Source organism: Ambystoma mexicanum, chromosome 8 (genome assembly GCF_040938575.1).
Source record: "Ambystoma mexicanum isolate Mex_15411 chromosome 8, UKY_AmexF1_1, whole genome shotgun sequence".
NCBI lineage: Eukaryota > Metazoa > Chordata > Amphibia > Caudata > Ambystomatidae > Ambystoma > Ambystoma mexicanum.
In genome coordinates, this window is record NC_090929.1 from 911,687,816 (window position 1) to 911,698,334 (window position 10,519).

The window sequence follows — 10,519 nt, forward strand, 5'->3', positions numbered from 1 at the left end:
CACGGTAGTTGAGCCTCAATTTCCCTTAGTGCAAGACATCACCACCATTTTTGATAATAATACCTGCACCTGCATCAGCAGAATACTTTAGCGTGATTGACTTAAAGAATGCTTTCTTTAGCATTCCAGTGAGCAAGGACAGTAGATATTTGTTTGCGTTCACTTTAGGAGGACGGTCATTCACATTGACGCGCATTCCACAAGGATACATGGAAAGTCCGAGTATTTACAGCAGGGCATTGAAGGAACAACTAGATATGCTAGAGCTACCAACAGGTTGTGTATTGCTACAATATATAGACGATCTGTTGATCACTGCAGACACAGAGAAGATTTGTAAAGAAAGTACCATTTTACTATTAACAGACTTAGCAGTGCATGGCCACAAAGCCAGCTTGAAAAAATGTCAGTATTGTCGAAAGGAAGTGGCGTATTTGGGTTACTTACTTTCGAAAGAAGGGAGAAGACTAACGCCAGAGCGAATAGAGAGCATTTCTGGTATGCCTATTCCAAAAACACAGAAAGGAGTCAGAGCCATAATAGGCATGGCTTCTTATTGCCGGCAGTGGATTGGGAACTTTGCGTTAATTGTGAAACTAATGGTGGCATTAACGAAAAAGGATGCTGTGATGCCTTTGCAGTGGAATGAAGAATGTCAGAGAGCATTTGAGTTGTTGAAAATTGCATTATGTTTTGCTCCAGTTTTGGGCACCAAATTATGAGAAGATTTTTAGACTGTTTGTATGCGAAAGTGAAGATTGTGCATTGGCTGTTTTGACACAGGAACAAGGTGGAAGAAATAGGCCATGCGGCTATTTTTCTTCCGCCCTGGACTCTGTAGCGCGCGTACTGCCACAATGTTTGCGAGCTGTTGCAGCGGCTGCTGCGTCAGTGAAACAAACGGAAGGGATGGTATTGGGGCACACTTTCATTTTGATGGTGCCACATGCCATAGACGTTCTACTAAATAGAACACAGACGCAACACCTCACCTATGCTAGACTGACTAGATATGAAATCATCTTATTCGCGCCCCACATCCAAATCATGAGGTGTAGCGCTTTGAATCCAGCAGAATTATTGCCACTGCCCACAGAGGAACCTGGTGACAACAAAGCACCTTCCCATGATTGTTTAATGGTTACTGAGGAAGAAACGAAGGGGAGAGTTGATTTAAGTGACACCCCACAAAAAGAGCCAGATGGAGAGTTATTTTGTGACGGCTCTTGTTTTAAATTACCTGATGGCACATCAACTGCCGCCTACGCTATCACTACCCTAGAGAGCATTGTAGAAAGCATAAGGATCCCCTACAACTTGGCACAAGCCGCAGAAATAATAGCCTTGACCAGAGCCTGTGAGATTTCTGAGAATTTAAACGTGAACGTATATACTGATAGCCAGTATGCCTTTGGGGTGGTTCATAACTTTGGCTGACTCTGGGCGGAGAGGGGTTTCTTGACATCACATGGGGCCAGAATCCAACATGGCCCTTTGATTGTACTCACGTTTCCAAAGCACCTAGCAATAGTGAAATGCGAGGCGCATAAAAGAGTGACATGTAAAGTGGGAGAGGGAAACGCATTTGCAGACAGGATTGCGAAACAAACTGCCACTGATTTAAATACCAAGATGATGATAGTACAGTCTGAGTAAGTGCCGTGCATGATAGAAGATGGAAGATGGAATTGCCACTATCAAAGAAATGCAGGCCGAAGCTACTACTGATGAGATACAAGGGTGGGCTGAGGGCTCTGCTGAATTAAATTTGGACGGTTGTTGGGTGGACAAGACAACTAAAAATTGGATGTTTCCTAATTCCTATGTAAATGCAATGGCCACAATGGGCCACAGCCCTACCCACATATGTGCCAAGAAAATAATCCATCATCTAGCTACGGAATGGGAGAATGTAAACATAAAAAAGAATGCAGAGAGGTTGGTCCAGAACTGCATCACGTGCTTACAGCACAATGTAGGAAAGGAAACGGTGACTCCGACAGGAAGTTTTGGCCCTCCCTCTATGCCTTTTGAGGTAATCCATTTTGATTTCATAGAAATGGAGCAATGCCAAAACTTGAAGTATGTTCTAGTGGTAATATTTGCATTCAGCAAATGGGTGGAAGCATGTCCTTTAAAGGACTGCACGGCAATGAGCACGGCAAAAGTAATGCTAAAGGAATATTTTTCCCGGTTCGGCTTGCCCCGTGTCATATGGTCAGATAACGGTCCACATTTTTTGGGCGCAGTGGTATTACAGATATGTGCAGGTCTCCAGATTGATAAGCGATTCCATAGTTCGAGACATCCGAGTTCGGCCGGTCTTATTGAACGCCATAATGGAATCTTAAAATCTAAGATCAGTAAGATATGTGCAGGAAGCAAGTTGAGTTGGGTGGACGCATTACCATTAGCGCTATTGTGCATGCGCACGTCAGTACAGGCAAGAACTGGGCTCTCCCCGTATGAAATTGTCATGGGGAGGCCGGCGAATGTTTGGTGCGCACCTCAGCCTAAGCGACTTTCCGAAGTTGAGCATCCTGTGCTTAGTACTTATTGTGGACTTTTAATACAGAAACTGCGTTTGATTCATCAACAGGTGCAGGAGGCTTTACCCGTGAGGTATACTGGTCCGGGGCACGCGCTGGAGCCAGGAGACTGTGTGCTACTTAAAAGTTTTGAACGAAAGACATCGTTAGCACCCAGATGGCATGGCCCCTATCAAGTACTTCTGGCAACGCAAACGGCGATTCGTGTGGATGGGAGGAAGGTGTGGATCCATGCCACGCACGCTAAAAAGATCCCACCGACACTGAAAGACTTGCCTGACTGAGACGACCAGAAAGAAACAGCAGTTCCGGAATTGAAAGAAACTGTTGCCAGTCCCTTACTACAGAATCTGCCTAAACCTGAAGTGAAGCTTGAAGCAAAGCCTGGAAGGATTGCTATAAAGGAGAAAGGGTAAAGAGTGCCCCAACGTTGGCCAGCTGAATCTGCATCACTGCGGGTTGACACAAAGCGTGTACCACTGTGGCGCCCACCAGCATCTGCCATTGTGCCACTGCCTGAAACGAAATCTGCATCACCGTTGCGGCGCCCACAGCCACTTGTTATTGCACCACAAGACTCCGAGTTTGAGTCTGGGAGTGCACCGGCACTATTCATTGACCACACTGTACCAGGAGCTAAACGGTACAATCTGCGGCTTCGAAAGAAGGAGTGATCAAATTTGCATTTTTTTATTGATCTTTCATCATTGCCTCTGGTTCCCATCACGGATGGAGAAGGAACTGGAGGTCTAGAGGAGAGAAACGTGAGAGTTGTGCAAATCGGGCAACTCAAGACTCGCGGCTCCTCGGTGCGATCATAAAAATCCATGTGTCCGGTACCCGAGTCAACAAGCGGGGCGCACATGGTACAAAGGCAATTGATAAACTGCTCTGGAGTTCTTTTGAGCAACATGAAAATGCATAATGATCTTGCCTGAACGAGTAAGCAATCCAGGCTGCTAAGAACTGGTAGAATGAACTGTTGACATTTATTGAACGTATTGACATTCAGACGAGTGCCACAAGGAGAGATATTCACGACGACCACTGCGGAAGAAGAAGGACTGTAAGAGAGAGAATGCCAGAAGCAGCTTTAGCCTCCTCCTGCACCGCTGCTGATAACAAATTAGGTATAAAGACTGAAAAGTTAGAAAAAACGTATTTCGAAAAAACTGTATGCTGATCTTAACAATAGTTATGTGTGTTATGAGTATGTTAGCACCAATAATGACAGCATTGGTACGTGGAAGCAACGCACCCATTGAATATGCTCTTGCCGGTAATTAATATCTCCACCACTGAAAGCCAGGTTCATGTAATTACTTACACCTTGTCCCCAATGGAAGAGAGGCACAGAGAAGGATATGGGAATAATACACTATTGCTCATAATGAACATGACACATGCAATTCTAAAGAAAAATAATTGCTGGGTATGCGCCCATTTACCGCAGCATGCTGGGAAGGGAATAGGTTGGTATGTGCAGCCATTACCATTAGGTTCTGCATGCAGTGCATCACTGAGTGCATTATTTTATGGGAAATGGAATAAGAGTGATACGGGTCAATTAGATAAAACAAACATGAATGAATTTTAGGAAATAATTATGAGACCTGTAGGCTGTTCTATATTTCATAAAGCACGAATGTTGATACAAAAACCTACGCCTAAACCTGTACGACGAAACAGATTGTCTCCACTATCCAAAACATCAGTAATCACGTTTCGTGTTAGATCAGAAGAAAATAAAGATGCAATGCCCCCTTCCTATACAGTGAATTATAGCCCACGAACTGTCCCTTTTTGCCTAAAGAGGAAAGGCTCCTATTCAGTAGGAACGTTTATTGGTTGCATGAATACAGCGGTTCTCAAAAGAGAAGTAGAACCAGTGTATGGAGGTGATCCTGTTTATTTTATATGCGGAGAAAAAGCGTATTCCTGGTCACCTAGAAACTGGGGAGGCACATGTTATTTGGGTCTGTTCCCAGGAGTGTTCCTCTTGGAGACAGCAGATGTAGCTAGGCTATCCAGATCTAGGTCGCGAAGAAGTACAGAAGACGCTTTGATTACAGAAAACTTAGCAAAATCATTCATACCATTTCTGGCCCAAGCAATAAATTCCTATAACAAAAGGCAACTATCCAGAATATTAGAGAATACAATAAACATAACAATAGCTATACTATACAACATGACGCTAGAAGAAAAAGGGATTATATTAATGACTTTGCAAAATAGAATGGCTCTTGATGTAATCCTGATTGATCGTGGGGAAGTTTGCAAACTCGTGGGATCAGCCTGCTGCGTATTCGTAAATGACTCCTCCCCTACGATTTTTGAAACGATAAGAAAGTTACACGTCCTGAGTTCTGAACTCCATACCATGAATGGGAACTGGGAGGCAGGGTCCTGGATCTGGGAAATATTACGTGCGTGGGGATGGAAGTTAATTGCAATACTAGTAGTAGAGTTCGGAATATTTATGACTTGCTGTTGTTGCATACACTGTCTGCCCCTAGTTTGCACTGAGATAAGTACAGAGTGTATGCATATGGTAACCCAAAAACAAACACATGGCCAAGGTCATAAAGATACTCATGAAATGAAAACAATAGAAGAATTCATGGCCATAAATATTGGTGAGAATAAAGACGCATATAGTGGCATGCAAGATTCAGGTTCAAATTCAAATTCAGATACTTCAGACACATCATCAGAGGAGGAGGATGCAATGTATGGATAAGGCGTTTGGCGTCGGCCAAAAGCAGGGGTTTGTCAGTCTAGAAAAATAGATACCTCTCACGACCAATGGTAATGTATCATATTGGCCGACGACCAACCGTCTCATGCACTAAACGTCAAGAATACAGACTCATAAGTTTGACCAATGTGCGGCCATTTTGATGTAGCTAGAATCGCCATTTTGTTCACTAATGTTTGCGCATTGCTTTTTGTTCAAAACTGCTTAGCCGAAAGCTTATTCTGCTTATTCTGCTTATTCTGCTTCACTGATTACTTTGTTGTTCAAAGCGAAAGAGCAAGGCCGCGAGGCTGGGAGTTATTCGTTGAAACATAACGTAGGCAGCACCAGAGAGGAATGCCCAATCCCCTCCCGCATATAGCCTTGGAGGAGAGCAACACAGCATTTAATCATTTCACTGATGCCAGCCAGTCTCGTTAATATGGTAGAAATGCTAGAAAGAAACAGCTAAAGGCTTGAATTATGCTTTTCTTACGGCCCCCCTTTCCTAAGCCCAGCAGAGCGAGCTGACTCCCAGGACACGAATAGCAAATAGGAGATAGCAAGGCCTGGAATGCGACTCTTCCCCCGTACGCAGCTTGCCTGAAAGAACAGAAGCACTGTTATCTGTTCAACAAAGATATATGTCTCTAGACTCGCAATGTTGCATATTGTTGCTAAAATAGATGTTTCAAGGTGTCATATTCGTCGAAATTTTCAATCATCAGATCCAGTTCAAAGAAACTGTACAATGGGCGTAATGAACATGTCATGACTGATTGCAGGATATCCATTTTGTATATATGTAACTGATGGACGTTATTTGCTCTCTTGCGTTCCTCAAGGTCTGGAGACACACGCCGCGGGGCGTGAGACCGAGTTGGCCAACTGAGACTCTTTGCTTTGCAATAAACCCTAGCTTTTGGGAATACAACCTTGTGTCTGACGTGTTCGTTCGTGTGTGGTGATTTGCCTTGTTTCCACTATGCGAGGGTCCCCTAGGGGCCCCTTCACACTTTGATACTGAGATGTGGAAGAGGACTGTGGGGGAGTACCATTACAATAGCCAGGCCTGCCCAGCTAATAGTCTTAACTATGGTCGGACAACTAAAGTAAAGGACTTGCACCTGCACCACTTATCAGGCCAGAGGTGCATAAAAAGGGAGACCACCAGGCAAACAGAGAGAGAAACTCGAGTGGATAGACAGAGGCGGATGCCAGATGTCGAACAGGCTGGATAGGTGCTGGCGTGATGGATACCATGTGCAGCAGAAGGTTGAAAGAGATGCCGGACCGCAAGTGGGCCGCGAGAGGATCGAGACACCTGTATGCCCCCTTGCCGTGTGTCCACAGCTGGAGCGGTGGGACACAGAGATCAAGGTTTGAGGATGTCAAGCACTGCACGCTGGAGATCCAGAGAAGCACAAGCGTAGTGAGCAAAAGACAGAAAGGAGAGAGAATGTGCCGGGAGAACCGGCTGCATACCAGTGAGTGTAAGGACGGGAACACTCGTAGCGGGGCACTCCAGGGGCTGGAGCAGGCATATGTAAATGCAGAACGAACTGACAATGATGACAGTTGGTTTTGGAGACCAAATTGAGGGTTCTTGAATAACAAACAAGCTGCAAAGTGTTAGCAATACTTTTAAGAGTGCACAAATATTATTGAATACCAAACTAAAGAAAAGATATGATGAGCACTCATTAATCAATTGAAAAGCAAGTGAAAAGCAAGTGATGAGCATTTATGAATAATGTGAAATCAAAGTGGTGGAAAACGATGAACACCACAGAATGAGTTGTGTGAAAACATGTTGTGGCAAAGCCAAGAGACTGATGCGGACAATCAGAAATGAGTATTAACCAATGGAACAGGTTCAGAGAGAGAAAACCTGTATTGGCAAGAAAGCCCTAACAATACAGAAGCATCACAAAGTGCCAAGGGTTATCGGTTGGGTGACCTGTAATGGGTGGACCGTGTGACCAAATGACCCCTGCTTGGAAAGAGCCAAGGAAAGTCAAGATAAAAAAAACTTTATTTAATAACAGATTGCTAACGTAAATGAGAAATAGAGCAATCTGTGTGAACTATTGAAAATCCTGAATTAATACAAAGTTGAACTGGAACTGATTTTGAAAGCCAAGAGATTTTAACTGATTGTGGTTTTGAAGCGGAAAGAGGCTACTTGTTGGGGAAGGGAACACAGAGACTTTGTGAACCATATTGCCCTCTTGAGGCAGGGAAGCCCATACCTTTTGGAACTATTTTGAACTGGGGGAAGGGGAAGCTGGAATGTAAGCCAGGAGCTAGAAGAAGCTCTGATCTCTATTTGGAATGCTGTTTCTTTTGTTGCTGTCACCCCTACACTTTGTATATCTTATGTTCTGAGGGCAAGTATAGGATTTGGACACAAACAGACTTTTGAGTTCAATTTATTGACACAGACTATCATTAGTTTCTTTATATAGGGAAATCTCTCCTTAGTATGGGGCAAGTTAGGACTTAGGCCATCCTGATATTTAAGACAAATAAACTATTTTATTTAGAAAATTGAATCTGTTGTCTGTGTCTTACTTCATGCTGCCTCCACAATTGTGATAGACAGAAAGATTTAGCAGATGTTCACAGTGTATTATAGACGAAAAGGGAATAACAGCAGGGCAAATATGTTTGATGTAATCTCATCTGGGATTCAACTGGGGAAAGTGTTATTGCAGCAGAATATGGCCGCAATGGGTGTGAGGAAAACTGTTAACAATGACCTGAACATCTAATCTAACAATATAATAAAAGGCCAGATGTATGTTTGTCCCTTGTATGTTTGTCCAATGCAGTAGCTTCACCCGTTGTCACCAGTAGAGGGAGCTATTGCCTTAGGATATATAGAGACAATGCCAATTCGCATAGCTTTGCCTGTTGTCACCTCTAGAGGGAGCTGTTGGCTTAGGGCACATAGTGGTCCTACTGTGTCAATGAAAACCTGCACTTTGGCCCGTGTACAGATGCCTTTACACTATTCTATCTATAAATATAAACGTCAAAATGTGTTTGTGGTAGGATTTGTGGCAAAGCATTGTTCCTTATGCAATTCCACACAGTTTCACCAATCTGCACACAATTTTCCATAGTTACCTGTTGGACCCTCTGGACATTACTGGCTACATGGCATTTGGACACCCCACCCCGTTCCTCCGGATTTCAGCACAGCTCAAAAATGTTTTGTGGGTTTGTGCTTGGCGAAGCGTTGTCCTTATATAATTCCAAACTGTTTCCCCAATCTGCACCACATTTTGCATAGTTCCCTGTTAGGACCTTCAAGACATGTCTAGCTACATGACATTTTGATACTCCACCCCTTTCCCCCCAGATTTCAGCACCTTCACACATGAGATGGTTGCCTGAAATCAGCGAAACATCAATGTGGTCATCGATGGACCTGTCCCGACACGAGGAACAAAACTCTAGGTCCCGGTCCTAGGATGCACAGTTTCCAAGCTATTTGCACCGTAATGCCCCGCAATGAACTGCACCAATCCAGGGTGAGGAGACAGGTGGTGAGAGAGCACAGAAGGTCCCAGTATGCAGCAGCACACCAACTCTCACCTCCCGCCAGCGTCTGCTCTTGGGTATGTCAGCCAGCTGCACATTCCCATTCTCAGTGCAGTTTACATTAGGGTGCAAAGCACATCAAGCAATAAGCGAATCGGGACAGGGACCTACATGATCAGTGATATCATGTCTGTCTACAGAACCTGTTCTAAGAACGGGCACTTCTGCTAGTATTGTATAAAAAGTATTCATTTTGTGAATGGTGAGAAAGTGGGGAAGGTTTTATTTTCTTTAGAGTCTGTTTTAAAATGGAAAAGCTAATGTGTTTTTTTGTATTTAAGAAGCACAAACTTGTAAATGGAAGTAGCAGAGTATTCAGAATAAAGTCTTATTTGGAATCAAACTCAGAGTTTATGTTTGTAAATGAGCTTGAAAGTGTTCGGAAAAAAATAGCAGTGCAATTGTACGAGTGGCTTTGGATGTGTTTGTATTTTTGTGTTTGGCATTTTCGTGGTGAGAAGGGAAATTGGAAAGTGTGTTGTAAAAGCTTGAGCAGCTTAGTTCTGTTGTTGTCTTTTAAGCAAGCATAGGCTATGAATCCATCGTGAAATGCTTGACTTGGCACAGAAATTAAGCACAGCAAATGGAAAAGGATCATGATTGTTATGACGTGTTGGTCTGGTCTTAGAGAGATTTTCATAAGAAGTCTATTAAATGGTCATGTTGTTGTGTACTGTAGAATGAGCGCCCATACATCTAAGCAGGACATTTTGGCTCAGGTGAACTCACCCTCCCATTTAAATCTGATTTTTGAGCTGACTTTCTAAGTAACACATGACATAGAGTAAGAGGATGTGCCATAGGACTTGAATGGAAGGAAGTTTGTAATGGACACTGAGTGAAACTGCAGCCTAGATCCCTGGGTTGAGAGGGGAAAAAATAACAAATGAATTCCATGCAGATAGCAGAGGGACATTGGACAGAGACTAATGCAAAGGTGTCACAATTCTGATTTGTGAAACTGTCTAATTAGACATAAACCCCGACAAGTGGCTTTCTGTGTGCTGGCTTTAGTGAATTCTGTCGTGACCGCAACAGGTAGAAGGGGATGGGTTACACAGCAAGATAAGGATGCTAGGAGATTCCAAAATGGCTGCAGTAGTCTAAGGACGCGTTGTCCGGTACTCCGCCGAGGCCAACAAGAATTAGGCCTGTGGGCCGACAAGACAGCAGAGATAAATCCAACCACAAGCTCTGGAACAGCACAGGAGGAGAAGAACAGGCGATAGATTGGCGAAAACATTCAACAGGGAGAAGACGGAGACCTGGATATAATATAATCCTCTTATATCAAGAGGATATAAAAGGCTGAAGCGAGGTGAGAAGGGAGAAGGAATCATATGTTAAAACCAGTGGGAATGAACCATGGACTACAAATGTTCCTAGGCACCGGGCAACCATACTGAGATTTGATCTGAATTCACGGTTTGGCGTAGGCTGAAAGAGCGCATTTCCAGATGCCAAGAGCTGAATGGAAAACCACCCCCATGGAACATAAAACACCTACTAGTAAAAAGGGGGCCACCTGGAATGCTGTTGGTGGCCTCGCAGTGAAGAAACATCCACGGGGGACGAAGTGGCACAGTAAGCAACAGGAGAAAAAGAATCTGAGACATTTAAA